Genomic DNA, 14,306 nt, shown 5'->3' with positions numbered 1-14,306 from the left:
TGTCCCTTTCCTTCCCTTAATGGCCTAAGTGGGGGCGGGGGAGTGGTTAACCCCATTGTAGAGGCCAGGAGAATGAAAGGGAATGGCAGCCGGATGAGCCGTCAACCTCCTACCACCAGGATGAGGCAGGGTCTCGGCTCCCACCATCTCAAGGAGGAGTTGCAGGCTTCCTGGCAGACTGGGGTGGGAGGGGGAGGATGCCAACCCCGGAGGCTCACAAGCCAGTAGGATCTGGTCAGGCAAGGCCAGAACCACCCCCCCACTCTCCCTCCCACTGCAGCCCCACGTTTCCACTGGGCAGGCTCTGGGCTGCTGCTGACAAGCCATCTAAATGCCGAGCTTTAAAAATTTCAATTTATTACACTTTAGGGAGTGGGAAGAAATACAGGGCCATCTCGGGCTGATTTTCCATTATGGATGACCCTCCATAAGAATAATTCACCGCACGTTATTTCCATGTGGGGACTGTTTGAGTGACAATTTTATGAAGTCGGGTGGCAAGTCATGCTGGGGCTGAGATCAGACTCTTCAGGGGAGTGACCCGGCCCACCACCTCTTGGCAAACACCTTCCCTTCAGGGGGGCACTCCAAGCGGGGCAATCAGAGAGCAGACGGGAACAGGGCAGCAGGGACTCCCCTTGGGAAGGGTTATTGGGGTCTGCTCTCCCATCCTCATAGCCAGTCTGGCTATGAGGATCCCGGGGAGGGGGGCAGGGGCGCCTCACGTCTTTCAGCTCCAAGTCACCATCCATCCGCATGGATGAGCGATCCTGAGGTCCTTTTTGGACCTCCAAGACACAGGGTGGAGAGGGTTAGGGGGATAAGTCTCTGGTGATTTCTGTCTATTTCCAGGCCTGACATGGTGCTGAGGATAGAGAGGTCAAGTGACTTACTGAGGGTCTCACAATTATTAAGCTTCAGACCTGGGATATGAATCCCACTCTGAGCCATTACACTGCATTCTAGAGTAGGGGTGCCCATGGCAGATGCTTTATATGGGAAATTTTGTGATGTATCTGCACAGCATCGACTCTCCCTTCTTTCGATAGTGGCACCCCATCTTCCCTGCAAAAAAATGTCCATCCCCCAAATGTCCACGTGCTTCTGATGGAGCTGACCACCCCCCGCCCCCGACACACACACACACAACTATCAAGCTTTGAGAAGGGCATGTGATTCTGCCCAGCCAATCAGAGCACCACTTCCTGTTGGCCAGAGGGCTTCGTGGTGGGATAATAGCCTGGCTGATGCCGGGAATTTTGCTAGGACTACAGAAACAAAGTTTGTTCTTTGTGTTGCAGGATTAGCTTAGAGTGTCTGGTGGCCCTCTTTCTAGCAAGAAAGAAAAGACTGCCTAGACTAGAAGGTGACACCAACGGTGCTCAGGCAGGAAACACATTCTCAATGACATGGTTGGAGCACCTAGATCCAGCCAAGCCTGAAGGCAGTTTTTGCCTCAGAACTTTTCAGATATTTTGGCCAATAACTTCCCTTTCCCCACTTCAGCCAGTTGGAACTGGGTGGCCAGGAGCCAGATACAGAATGAGTGAACAAATTAGAGGAGATAGGACATGCACAGTGTCAGCCACAGAGTAAACACTCGAAACCACAGGTGATAGTGTTCCTTGATCCTATCCTGCCAAAGCTGTTGGATCAATGTAGCTCCATCCAAAATCCTGCCGTAGAATCACAATCATTCATTCTTTATCTATTCTGTTTATGCATCCCTCCCCATAGGGGGATAAATATTGCCCCTTCCTGATTGTTCAATGGGAAAAAGAGGGGGAAATGAGAGTTCTCCCACACCGACTCTATGAGGCACTGTGGGGGTCACTCAACGTTCATAATCACTGTGGCCCACAGCAGCCCTGCACAGCAGGAATCAGCCCACGTCATGGTACAAAAGAGGAAACTGTATGCTGGGCAGGGGAAGGGACTTGCCCTTCAAGTCAGTGGGACTCCGAGCCCTTGCTCTTCCTGGGCCCCCACACAGCCCACTCTGCACACAAGTCTTTCCCCCCTGCTGAGTTCATTCTCTCTGCACCATCCCCCTCCGTTCATTCCCCCGGAGGGCAATTGAGATTCACATCACATAGACATCAACTACAACCCGATGAATAGCATTACTTTCCCATGCAAAGCCATCTGCCTGCTTTAAATACCTGGCGAAATGTTTGCTTTGGACTTACTAAGCTACTAGATGAGTGGGTGAGACATATGGAATGAGGCAGGGAGAGGGAAAATGCTGGTATTTCAGCGGAGCGATTAGAACGCTGATTTCTGGGTCTGGCTGAACAACGTGGAGGATTTAAGGACCCGTCATCACAAATGCCATGGGGAAGCATTCTAAGAAATGGTGTCACTGGTGGGCTAATCTCAACACATTCCAGTCCTTAACATCCCATCAGGGCACTCAGAAGAATTAACCTTCAGTAGGAGGGCCTTCCCTGAACGGAATTATCACCATCTCAAACTACAGAGGGTCCTGATATCGAACAAACTTATTAAATGCAAACATACTAAAAATGTCAGGCCAGGTCCACCAATGGTCTATCCGGCTCAGAAGTCTGATGACAGTGACCCCAAGGGGAAATTTCCTAAGACCATCTGGCGCTTTCTCTCTGTGGCCTTGATGAAACCATTTGAGCATCTATTAACCATTCCATCGTTTTCCTTACCTTGTGCTAGAGGATCATTATTTACTGATGCATCGAAATGCTGAGTATTTACTGTTTCCATCTTCTTCAGAGTAAAATTAATCATTATCAGTAGCGGGATAATCGTAACCACTCTCTGGATGCTTGCCATGAATATGTTATTTGCAACACGTAACAACTCTGTGACGTAGATACTTTCATCACCGTTTTATCGATGAAGAAATTGAGGCTCAGAGAGGTTAGTGAACTTGTCAAGATCACACAGCTTCTCAGCGGTGAATGGGGCCAGGACCTGAACTGAATTTTATTTTATTTATTTATTTATTTATTTAAATATTTTTTATTTATTTGACAGAGAGAGAGATAGCGAGAGCAGGAACACAAGCAGGGGGAGTGGGAGAGGGAGAAGTAGGCTTCCCGCCGAGCAGGGAGCCCGATGTGGGACTCGATCCCAGGACCCTGGGATCATGACCTGAGCCGAAGGCAGTCGCTTAACGGCTGAGCCACCCAGGCGCCCCTGAACTGAATTTTAAATCCACCGCTTTTTCTTGCAAGCCCTGTGGCATGGGCTTCCCACCTGCTGAGTAAAACAGACCTCCTTTTACTTGTTTTCAGTCTCTTTCTTTGAGGGTTTAAAAGTCCTTCCTCGGTGACAGACGGTAACTACACTTACTATAGTGAGCCTTTCATGACGCACAAATTGTCGAATTGCTACATTGTACACCTGAAACTAATACAGGATACTAACATATATACTAACATAATATACTACTATTGTATGTCAACTCTACTTCAATAAAAATGCAATTAAAAAAAAGAGTACTTCCTAATTTTGTCTTATAGGATCTCAGGACTGCTCAGGTACTACGTGACTGAACAGACTTTAAGAATTTCCTTCCACACAAACTGAGGGTTGCTGGAGTGGGGGGCGGGCTGGGAGGGATGGGGTGACTGGGTGATAGACACTGGGGAGGGTATGTGCTCTGGTAAGCGCTGTGAATTGTGCAAGACTGTTGAATCTCAGATCTGTACCTCGGAAACAAATAATGCAATATATGTTAAGAAAAAAAAAAAGAAGAAGAAGAAGAAGTTAGCAGGAGGGGAAGAATGAAGGGGGGGAAATCGGAGGGGTAGACGAACCATGAGAGACGATGGACTCTGAAAAACAAACTGAGGGTTCTAGAGGGGAGGGGGGTGGGAGGCTGGGTTAGCCTGGTGATGGGTATTGAGGAGGGCACGTTCTGCATGGAGCACTGGGTGTTATGCACAAACAATGAATCATGGAACACTACATCTAAAACTAATGATGTAATGTATGGGGATTAACATAAGAATTAAAAAAAAAAAAAAAAGAATTTCCTTCCTGGCTTCCCTCTGGTGGCAGTGGATTTGGAGAATACTGAAGTTCTCCAAAGAGAGAAAGAAAAACAAACAAACAAACAAACAAAAACAAACCTTGGGAAAGCAGGATAAAATACACATAAAACACCCTCCCTGTTCCCATTCTACCACGCCCCCATTTTTATCATATTTCCAACACCCCGTTGCCCCAGTGCCCCATGGCTCCCCTAAATAGCGCAGTGGCTGAGTGCCTCCCTGTCTGTCTTCTTGCTAGACGGCAGGCGCCCAGAGGCCACCTGGGGCTTGCTCGGGGTCCTCACATGGTAAGGGCTCCACGACATAACACTGAGGGATCCAGGGGAAAAGGGTCAGCTCAGCGAATCACTAACATGTCCCGGTCGGGGGGGCTGCCTAAGTCTGCAGCCCACGCTACCTGAGCCAGCCCCGAACACCCCCTTGGAGGGGAAGCCACCCGATGCCTGGTCACTCCCCAGCTCCTCCTGAGCACAGGTCTCTGACCCAGACATTGGCCAGTGTCCAGACAGCCAGCTCCACAGGAAGGACAAGGGGCAGGCCACGTGGGCAGACCCTCCCCTGCCAGAGGAAATGAAGCAGCTAGGGAGAGTGACCACTCTCATTCAGACTCATTCAGCAAACCTCCAGGGGCTGGATCTTGAGTCCAGGGTTGAGCCTCCGGTAGGGGGGCTGAGCTTCTTGCCATCCTGTGCCACCACGCTCCCTTAACTAGAACATGCAGCTAACCAGAACACTCTTAGCCTGACCAAGTGATTTTAAATTTGGATTCCAAGATATCTAACTGAGACTGACCAAGTGGGCTACCTTACTCTTCAGAGCTTCTGTTCATAAAATGACACAGCTAAGAGAAGGCAGAAGTATACCCCAAAGTTTGTCCCCAAAGCAAGACAAAGTATTCGCAAGATACATAACTAGCAAAGAGCTTACACCCAGAGTAGCCTACAAATCACTAAGAAAAGTAGCCTACAGTTTGAAAGACGAACATATGGCTTCATCAGGCAGAAGTAGCTCTCCAAATGGCCGATCTACTTTGAAAAGGTGATCCACCTCTTCACTCGTCAGGGAGAGGCAAAACGGAACCTCAAGATGCCTCCTCCTGCAGAATGGCTAAGATGTGAGTATTACCGGTGGGCCGCATACCCTGCTGGCTGGAGTAAAAGCGTCTACAGACAGTTGGCAGAACCATGTGGCTACCTCCACCACAGTTAAAGAACATGTGTACCATGACCCAGAGATACTACACTTCTAGGTCTATACCCTACAGAGATGCACACACGCACGCCTCCCTCCCAAATAAAATAACACGGGGAAGAAAACGTGCACCGTAGCTGTATTCCTAATCATCAAAATCTAGGCACAACCTACGTGTCCATCAACAGCAAAATGGCTCAATCATGACACAGTCTCAGAAATAGCAAGGAAGATGACCAGCTACTACTTACAATAATATCAGTAAGTCTTGTATGCATCAATGGAGAAAAAAAAAAAGGCAAGGCCCAGGCCAGAACAAGTGGTTGGTAAGAATTCATTTGAGAAGCAACATGAGCAGATAATCGAGAAAAGGCACTCAAGCTAGCATCTGGCTCATCACCTTCTCCCCTAAACCTATGGGCACCTTCCTTGATCTTCCTCACAATCACTCAGTGCTAGCAACGCTGATCCTACGATGGGCCACTGCCCCCCGTTTGTCTGGGACTTTTCTGGTTTTAAAATCAGAAGTCCTATGTCCTGGGAACACCCTCAGACCTGCACAACATCCAAAGGTTCTGGAATTACAAAGACAAGGGGTTAAAATTCCAGTTTCCCCGAATGGAAAAGCAAACACAACTGGCCTGAACCCTCCCAAAATGTCAGCATCTAAAAATACAGAGAAGGAGAGACTGAGGATCTACAGCATCGTGAAAACTGAATGCAAGCACTTTTGCATCCCGGGTTGGATCCTGAACAAGGAGAAAAACCGCTACGAAGAACATTATTGGGGTAATAGGCAACATCTGCATCATCGGCAGATAAGATTGGGAGTTGGCAAACTTTTTCTTCAGGGACCAGAGAATAAATACGTTTGGCTTTGCAGGCCAAGAGAAAAAAAATGAAGAATATATATATATATATATATATAGGTAGGTACCATATTTACCTAACCACTTTAAATTGTAGCCACTTAAAAATATGAGAACAATTCTGAGCTCTCAGGCTGTGATTAAAACAAAAACCAAAAACAGACAACAAGAAACAGGCTGTTGGTTTGAGCTGGATTTGGCCTGTGGGCCATAGTTCATTGACCCCCGGATTAGAAAACATGTTATCAGTGTGAAATTTCCCATTCTGATTAGAGCAAAAGGGCATCATGTTTGTAAGTCTTTTCCCGATAATTTAGAAAAAGATAATTTGGAGAGAGAATGATAAAGCAAATGCAGTAAAATGTTACAGACTGATGAATCTAAATGAAGGCTAAACACGGATCCTCTGAACTATTCTTGCCACTTTAAGTTTGAAATTCTTTCAAAAAATACGTTATTTAAAAAAAAAAAAAAAAAACAGTTCCTCCCCAACCCTGTGACTTTGGGCAAGTCTCCTGTATGCTGAGCTTCCTCCTACATACAAGGAGCATAATATTAGCTGCTTCCCAGGGAGATTCAGGGCCCATCCTGTGAGTCCCTACTCATCCGCAGAGCACCTGCAGTTTGCAGACCCACTCCTACACTCTGGCCCCAAATAGAAAAGGCCATGCTCATGCGGTGTTCACTACATTCAAGTGGTTGAGGGGCTCAAATTAAGTCATGGCATCTAAGTGCTTGGCCCCATGTCTGGTACAACGTAAACAACGGTTGCTTGCCATCAATATCCTCATTGCTTTTTTTTTTTTTTTAAGATTTTATTTATTTATTTGACAGAGAGAGAGAGTGCATGAGCAGGGAGAGGGGCAGAGGCAGAGGGAGAAGCAGGCTCTCCACTGAGCAGGGAGCCCGATGCGGGGCTCGATCCCAGGACCCTGAGATCATGACCTGAGCCGAAGGCAGACGCCTAACCAACTGAGCCATCCAGGCACCCCAATATCCTCATTGTTAAGATGACTATGATGGCTAGGCTGCTCTAGGGCCTGGCCCTCCACAGCGCTCAATGGTAACAGGTCCTTTTGGGGAGACGTATAGACATCACTCCCTGCCTATAGTGAAACCAGCCATCCCCCACTTCATTTATAACAGCACTGGAAGTGTCAATATTTGTGGGGTGAACAGGCCCTCGATAACCATGTTCTCACCCAATTACACTTCAGTTTTTATCTCCTCTGACAGGAGGTTATGCTAATATTGAATCAATTCACTCCCACATCATCTTTAAAAAGGGGAAAAAAAAAATAGTCTTCAAATAAAATACCCAGGCCACCTTTCCTGTGGTTCCTGGCTGGAGAGAAGCGTTCCAAAGGTGCTCACTCACACAAAAGACTCCCATCAGAGTCATCTTCCCAGAGCAGATTCATTATTTTCAATGTCTCATGGAAGTATGGGTGACACGGGGTGACAAACGTCCTGTCTAAAGGCACTGGGGAGGAGGCAAGTGTTATCAGTCTTCCGAGCACTAGCAGTGGGAGCTCGGGCTGTTGCCTGACCACGGCTGGGAGTTCATCATGTAGACGACACACCAGGCCCAATGGGCCAATCAGAAGGAACACAGAAGCTGAGCCTACAGGAGCATCTGGGGCTTTCCAAAGGGGTGTGAGGGCCCAGAGGGGGCAGAGGGCCAACAGGAGATACATTCGTGGTCTGACGTAGCACATACTAAACTCATAGCTACTGAAGTCTGTGGGTTCAACTCCCATCTTCATCTCTTAATGCCTTTGTGACTTTGTACAAGCCTCTTGGTACTTGTACTTAGTCCGGTCCCTGCCTTTAAAGGAGCTGGAAGGTAAACGGGGGACCCAGGCAAGCAAAGGCAGTGATTGTGAGAGACTGATGTGTACTGTTCTAGATCTAAACCCAGGAGACAGTGAGACAAGGGAAGTGGGCCCTCACACAGCCCCTATGGGGGTCAGAGATGGCTCCCAGAGACAATACCCAAACCCAAGCTCAGAAGAGAACTAGATCTTTAGTAGGCGAAGAGGTTTCAGAGGGCAGAAGCGAGAGGGCACAGCTTGGGCAAAGGTGGGACAGGTGGGACAGGTGTGAGGGACCCCAAACTGTCTCTTAGCGGCTGGTCAGGAGTGTCAGGAGCACGGGAGCCAGACTCTGCATCCATAAAGGTCACCTTGAGGAACCCGCACTGTATTCTGAGGGCAATGGGAAGCCACTGGTGGATCCTGACCACAAAGAACCAAGACTGTACATGAATTTAAAAAATTCTCTCTCCAGGGGCACCCAGGTGGCTCAGTCGTTTGCGAGTCCAACACTTGATTTTGGCTCAGGTCAAGATCTCAGGGTTGTGCGTGGAACCTGCTTGGGATCCTCTCTCTCCCTTTGCCCCTCCCCACCCCCAAATTCTCTCTCCAAAGATCAGGTGGCAGTTAAGATGGCTTGGACAAGGCCAGAGGCCAGCAGACATGACAGAACCCCAAATGAGAGCTCCAGGTGTTGGCTGATAAGGGGGAGAAGGGAGGGGACAGACTGAGGAGCTATTTAGGGGTACGAAGACTAGGTGAGAGCTTTGCGCTCCGCAGGAAGGTGTGAACACGGCCCCCCGGCCCTCCCCGGCTTTAAGTAAGTAAATGCAAGAGCTGAGCGGGGGAAGGGGCCTCCATTTAACAAAAAGCGAATACCATATTTCCTTTGGGGAAGAGACTAAGGTCAAAGGCATGAATCAAATGAAAGGGAAAAAAAAAAAAGCAACCACCGCCCTGGAGAAAACATCTTCCACTTTCCCGTCGGGAGTCAGGTGCGTGTATCTGCTTCTTGCAGATGTTATTTATGCACGGTGATTATCTCAATTACAGATCTTCGTTGTTGGGATTGCTTCTGTCTCCAGATTAGTGTGTTTCCAGTGGAAACATTCCATGGGAATTAATTAGTAATTGGCTCCTAAAGAACAGGTGTCATCCGAATCCGAGCAACCCCACACATTGCCTTGTCTACCTGTTCCGCGAGGTCTTGTGAAACTGTGTGCCCAGAAACCTGTCTCCCATCAGCCAACACCTGTGACGGAGGACACGGGAGCTAGTGGGGAGCTCTCCGTTTTAAAAATCATTGTCTTCGAGTTTCTAATTAGGTCACGGAGGCAGGATTTGGATCCTAGAGGGTCTACCTTGCACGGAGGCAGGATTTGGATCCTAGAGGGTCTACCTTGCCTCTAGGCGTATTCCATGTTTTATTGCAAGGGTCTCCAGCCGCAGGTGTAATCTGAGATATAGCCAAGGCTCCCCATGGAGGGAAACTGGGTGGAAAGAGCCAAATAATTCCCTTGGGGTTCTAGATGGTGGGGCAAGGGGCAGAGAGGATGCCTGTCCGCAAGGGCAGCATCCAGAGATTCTGGAAGATAATCTGTCTAAGGGAACTCTCCCGTGCTGCTGGTTCAGCCTCACACCAGGTACATCCGGGCTTCCGCTGGGACCTGGAATCCTGCCATGTCTTACAAGCACTTCTGACCACACCCATCTCTGCTCTGTAACTCTCCATGGCTCCCCATCACCAAACCATTCCTGAGCCAGCTCCAGTCTCAACTACCAACATCACCCTCTCTGCTCTTACCCCCGCACACTTGATACTCCAGCAATACCCTGTCAGGAGGCATATACTCCCTGTCTCCACGTGCCTCTATCCCTTTATGCTCTTTGGCATCCTCCCCCCAACCAGCAATTCATTTCCACCTTTAAAGAGACAGCAGAAGCCACCAGCTTCCAGGCATCCTCTTTAGCTAACCGCCACCTCCCCCTTCTCCCCAGTAAGGAGCTTATCAGTCTGCTTGGCACGAGTCTGCTCCTCGGTCTGCCTCTTGCAGACTGGGAGGGAGCCTCCTTGAGGGAAGGGACCGTATGGTCTACTCCTTATCCCCGCAGCCTGGCCTCCAATCTGTCCCAGAGTGGTGACCGTATCAGTATCTGCTGAACGCAAATAGTTCTTTAACAGGGGCATTCAAACAATTCCCTCATCCGTGCCTTGAGAGAGGAAGCCTTCCTCTGGGTTCTCCAGCACCGAGGTTAGCGAGCTGCAAGGGCTGCTGGGAGTGTTCACTGTTCCTGAAGACCCTCGCTGGCCTGACCTCAACAGCCCCCCACAAGCACTGGGCCAGCAGGAGAACTCTCCACTTTGAGAAAAAGTCTCTGGGAGGTCACGTCACACACCAAAAGTCACAAGATTAGCAAGTGCCAGATCCAGTCCTCTGGACTCAAATTTAATTCATTTTAAAACTGCAGAACAAAGATCCGTCACACTAATATAAACTCACTGTCAGTTTTCTCATCTGCAAAATGGACACGCTGCCACCGAACTTGAAAGGGAGTTTTGAGAGATAAACGAGGCCCTCGATTCCCAGTTGAATCCTCTGATAGGATGGTTTAGAAAGGTAGATACCAGGTGCCAACCCAGACTTAACGAAAAAGAAAGAAAAGACTATCTGCGAGTGGGATCCAGAACCTGTGATTTTTAAACGGTGCTTAAGTTATCTAATGTACAGCCAAGTTTGGGGATCCCAAGACACCAAGGAAAACCCTGGTACATAGTAGGTGTTATGTTAACATAATAGGTCCAGATGTTAGTAGGAATAATAGGGATTATACCAACCAAGTTGCGCAGGCGCAGAACTGTTGGCATCCGAAGCTTTCAGACATACATTGCTGGGTGCCCTTGGGTAAGTTACTCAGATGGTTTCTTTATTGGTTAAATGAGTCAAAAATAGAAATACCCCCTCCTGCAGTGATGGTGAGCACTTGCTGTTGCCATCAGGCATCCACAAGTCCCATAGCCTTCCAACCAGCCCTAAGTTTGTCCCTTCTAGCCAGCATTCTCACCACTTAACCCAGATGACCATTTCCTCCAGCCTGGAAGGGTCCATTGCCTCCTAATGGCATCATCATCCCCTCCCCAGCCATTCTCCACACAGAAGAGCGATCCTCTAAATCGTCAATCAGATCATGTCACTCTCTGTTCGAAACCTCCCAATGGCTTCGCATGGCCCTTGGAATAAAATCCAAACCTTCTGGGTCCTATACGTTTGGGTCCCTGCCTTCTTCTCCTTCTCCCAAGGTAGTTTAGCTGACCACCCAAGCTACACGAGACCCCTTGCAAGTCCTTATTCCAGAACCTTGTTTATTTCCTTTAATACCCATATTAAGGTGTGGGATGTTTCTACGTATTTGTATCACTCTTTGCTTGTCTTCTTTGCCATCAGATGTAAGTTTCGGGGTGCCTGGGTGGCTCAGTCAGTTAAGCATCTGCCTTCGGCTCAGGTCATGATCTCAGGGTCCTGGGATCAAGCCCCGCATCGGGCTCCCTGCTCCGCGGGAAGCCTGCTTCTCCCTCTCCCGCTTTCCCTGCTTGTGCTCCCTCTCTCACTGTGTCTCTTTCTGTCAAATAAATAAACAAAATCTTTAAAAAAAAAAAAAAAGATGTAAGTTTCATGAGGGAGGGTACCTGTCTGACTAACCATTACACACCTAGATGGAGCACATCACCTGACACACAGTAGGTGCCTCATGAATCATGAATGAGTGAAGGAAGGAAGGAATGTATGAAGTTGTTCAGTGTCCGACCCAGCACTTAGGGCACAGATGGCAGCAAAGTTAGCTCCCTCTCCCTGTCCCCTCCTGTCTGCTCTCCCCACCTCTGTCCCTGGAGCCTTCAGGTAAAGGACAAATACCTTCGCTGGGAGAGAAAACACAGTGATGCCCAATGTCATCACCGCTTTATTTGATTAGCTCTGACTCCGGCATCCGGGACACGTGTCCTGGCAGCCGAAGCAACTGTACCCTGACCTCTGGTCCATGCAATCCCATCCTTATAACGATTTCCATGACAACAGCAACAGAAAGCCAAGGTTGTGAATTCCCTTTGATAGGAGCCGGATGCAGAGACGGGGAAGAAGGACTTTCAGAAGAATGAAGCTCTTTGATTCAGCTCGAGGCGCCTTCATTAAATACCACTATTTTTCAAGAACACACATTTTAACCCTGCAGAGGGAAGTTTCTCATGAATACTTAAAAAAGGAAGAAGAAGAAGCAACAAAACCATCATGGTTCCTTTTCAAGAACAATCACCTGTAGGGAGGGGGACGCTGGGAGGCTGTGGCACTAGGAACATTTGGGGGGAGGCAGGAAGAGCAAGGGGGCTGCGTGAACCCAAGAGGCCTGGCCCCTGACCAGGGGCTCCGATAACTCTGCCCACGTGAGGCAAGTCAAAAGGCTAAGGGTCTTCCACACACGTGAACAGCCAAACAGACAGGCAAAAGAACCCCTAGATTCTACACTTAGAATCATGAGCCCTGGATATGAATCCCAGCTCTGCCACTCAGCTGCTGTGCTGCCTTGGGCACGTCACTTTCCAGCTCTCAACAGGATTTCCCCATCTGTAAAATGGGCACATATGAGAGGGTATGAGGATTGAGTGAGGGGATGCACTGAAGCCCAGGTGATTCTAGTTTCCTGACATGGCCATGAAGAGAACAGAGTGATCAACTGTCCTGGTTTGTCCCAGGGCATGGGACTTTGAGCCCTAAAACCGGGATCATCAAGGACAAGCCAGGATGGTCGGTCACCCTAGCAGAGCATGGCCGCTAAACAAAGAAACTGCTAAAAATCAGAGAATGATGGAGAGAGAAGAGCCCCTCTGAGCTTCTGGGCTATTCTCTCCAAAAACCCACCAAATTGGTCCAATCATGAGAAAAGCATCACACAAACCCAGATTAGGGGGACGCTTTCCAGGATACCTGGCCGGTACTCCTCAAAACTGTCAAGGTCATGAAAAGCAAGGTAGGACTGGGAAACTGTCCCAGACCAGAGGTGACTGGGCAGGCAGGACAAGCAAACACAGGGTCATGCCCTGGGATGGGTCCCGGAACAGGAAAAAGAACTAATGGAGAAATTCACAAAATCTGAATCAAGCCTAGAATTTAGTTTGGAAAAAAAAAGAGGGGGTTTCTCCCGTAGGCTATAATCTCTACCTGAAATCTTTCATTTTACAGATGGGAAACTGACACCAGAGACAGGAAGTGAAGAAGCCTCTAGATCCAGTTTCTAGACTCTGCTGCCTCCCGCTTCCCGAAGAGCGGGGAGCCCAACGTGGGACTTGATCCCAGGACTCTGGGATCATGTCCTGAGCCGAAGGCAGACGCTTAACAACTGAGTCACCCAGGTGAGTCAGGGAATGTGGGTTCAAGGCCCAGCTTTGCCTTTCACTGGCTGTGTGACCTCAGGCAAATCTCTCACCCTCTCTGTTCCTTCATTTCCTCATTAGGTGAGTGAGTCCATTGAATTCAACAGGCAGGCATTTATTCAGTATTTATTATGCGCAGTGAACTGGACAGGCATCATGAGACACAAATAAAGCATAGTCTTGCCATCAGGAAGTATACAGTTTTGCCTGAGAGTACAAAAAGTACAGATAACCCATCCGAGCTTCTGGGGATAATCTCTGTGAAGATACACATGCGCACAGCCCACGTGGCAGGACTGAGGCCTCATGAGAGAAGGCCAGAGGAGGAGGAAGAAGGGAAGGCAACACTCTGAGAAGGTGAGGTGGTGAAGGCAGCGGGAAATGCCTTCCATCTCCCCACACCTGGCTTTGGTGCAAATGGTTTTATCCGCAGGAGGTGTGGGTTAGAAGCATGCGAGCAACATCCCCACTGGGGCTCTGAGCTTCCCTGCATTGTTTCCAGCTCCCCGCGGGCACAGGAAACAAGTCTTGAGTCCCTGCTCTGGGACCTCGCTCCCCAGGTCCCCCACCCCGCTGCGGGATCGGACCCATTCACATCTCTCAACACCTCCCGCCCTGGGCCGCGCCGTCTGCACTTGGCCCAGCCCGAGCCCGTCCCACCTCTGGAGGTCCTTGGCTTCTGCCTGGCCTCACCGCCCACCCGCCTCCGGTCCTCCTCTGAGGCAGCCGGGGAGGGTGGAGCCCTGAGTTCGAATCCTGGCTCTGACACTTTCTAGCTGTGTGACTCTGGGTGGGTCTCCTCCCCTCTCTGCCGTCTCCCTCGGCTCTCCGGGGAACTCGATGGGCCATCCTGTATAGCATAAGTGGGACACGGTGGGTGCTCCTGAAGGTGACAGCCAGAGATCAACATCATTACCGTTCTAATCGGTGCTGTTGGTGGTGGTGGTGGTGGTTCGAGCTCTGCTTTAAGAGCACG

General features: G+C 49.2%; 1 protein-coding gene across 2 annotated transcripts in view; it reads right to left on the bottom strand.

Annotated features, from left to right (window-relative positions):
- Nucleotides 1-14,306, bottom strand: part of MYO18B (myosin XVIIIB) — a 246,725-nt gene that overhangs the window by 75,862 nt on the left and 156,557 nt on the right. The gene's annotated exons all lie outside the window — the stretch shown is intronic.

Source organism: Mirounga leonina, unplaced genomic scaffold (assembly GCF_011800145.1).
Source record: "Mirounga leonina isolate KUSES-001 unplaced genomic scaffold, KU_Mleo_1.0 Mir_171, whole genome shotgun sequence".
NCBI lineage: Eukaryota > Metazoa > Chordata > Mammalia > Carnivora > Phocidae > Mirounga > Mirounga leonina.
Note: the sequence above shows the minus strand (reverse complement) of the source record. Positions and strands in the feature narration are given on the sequence as shown.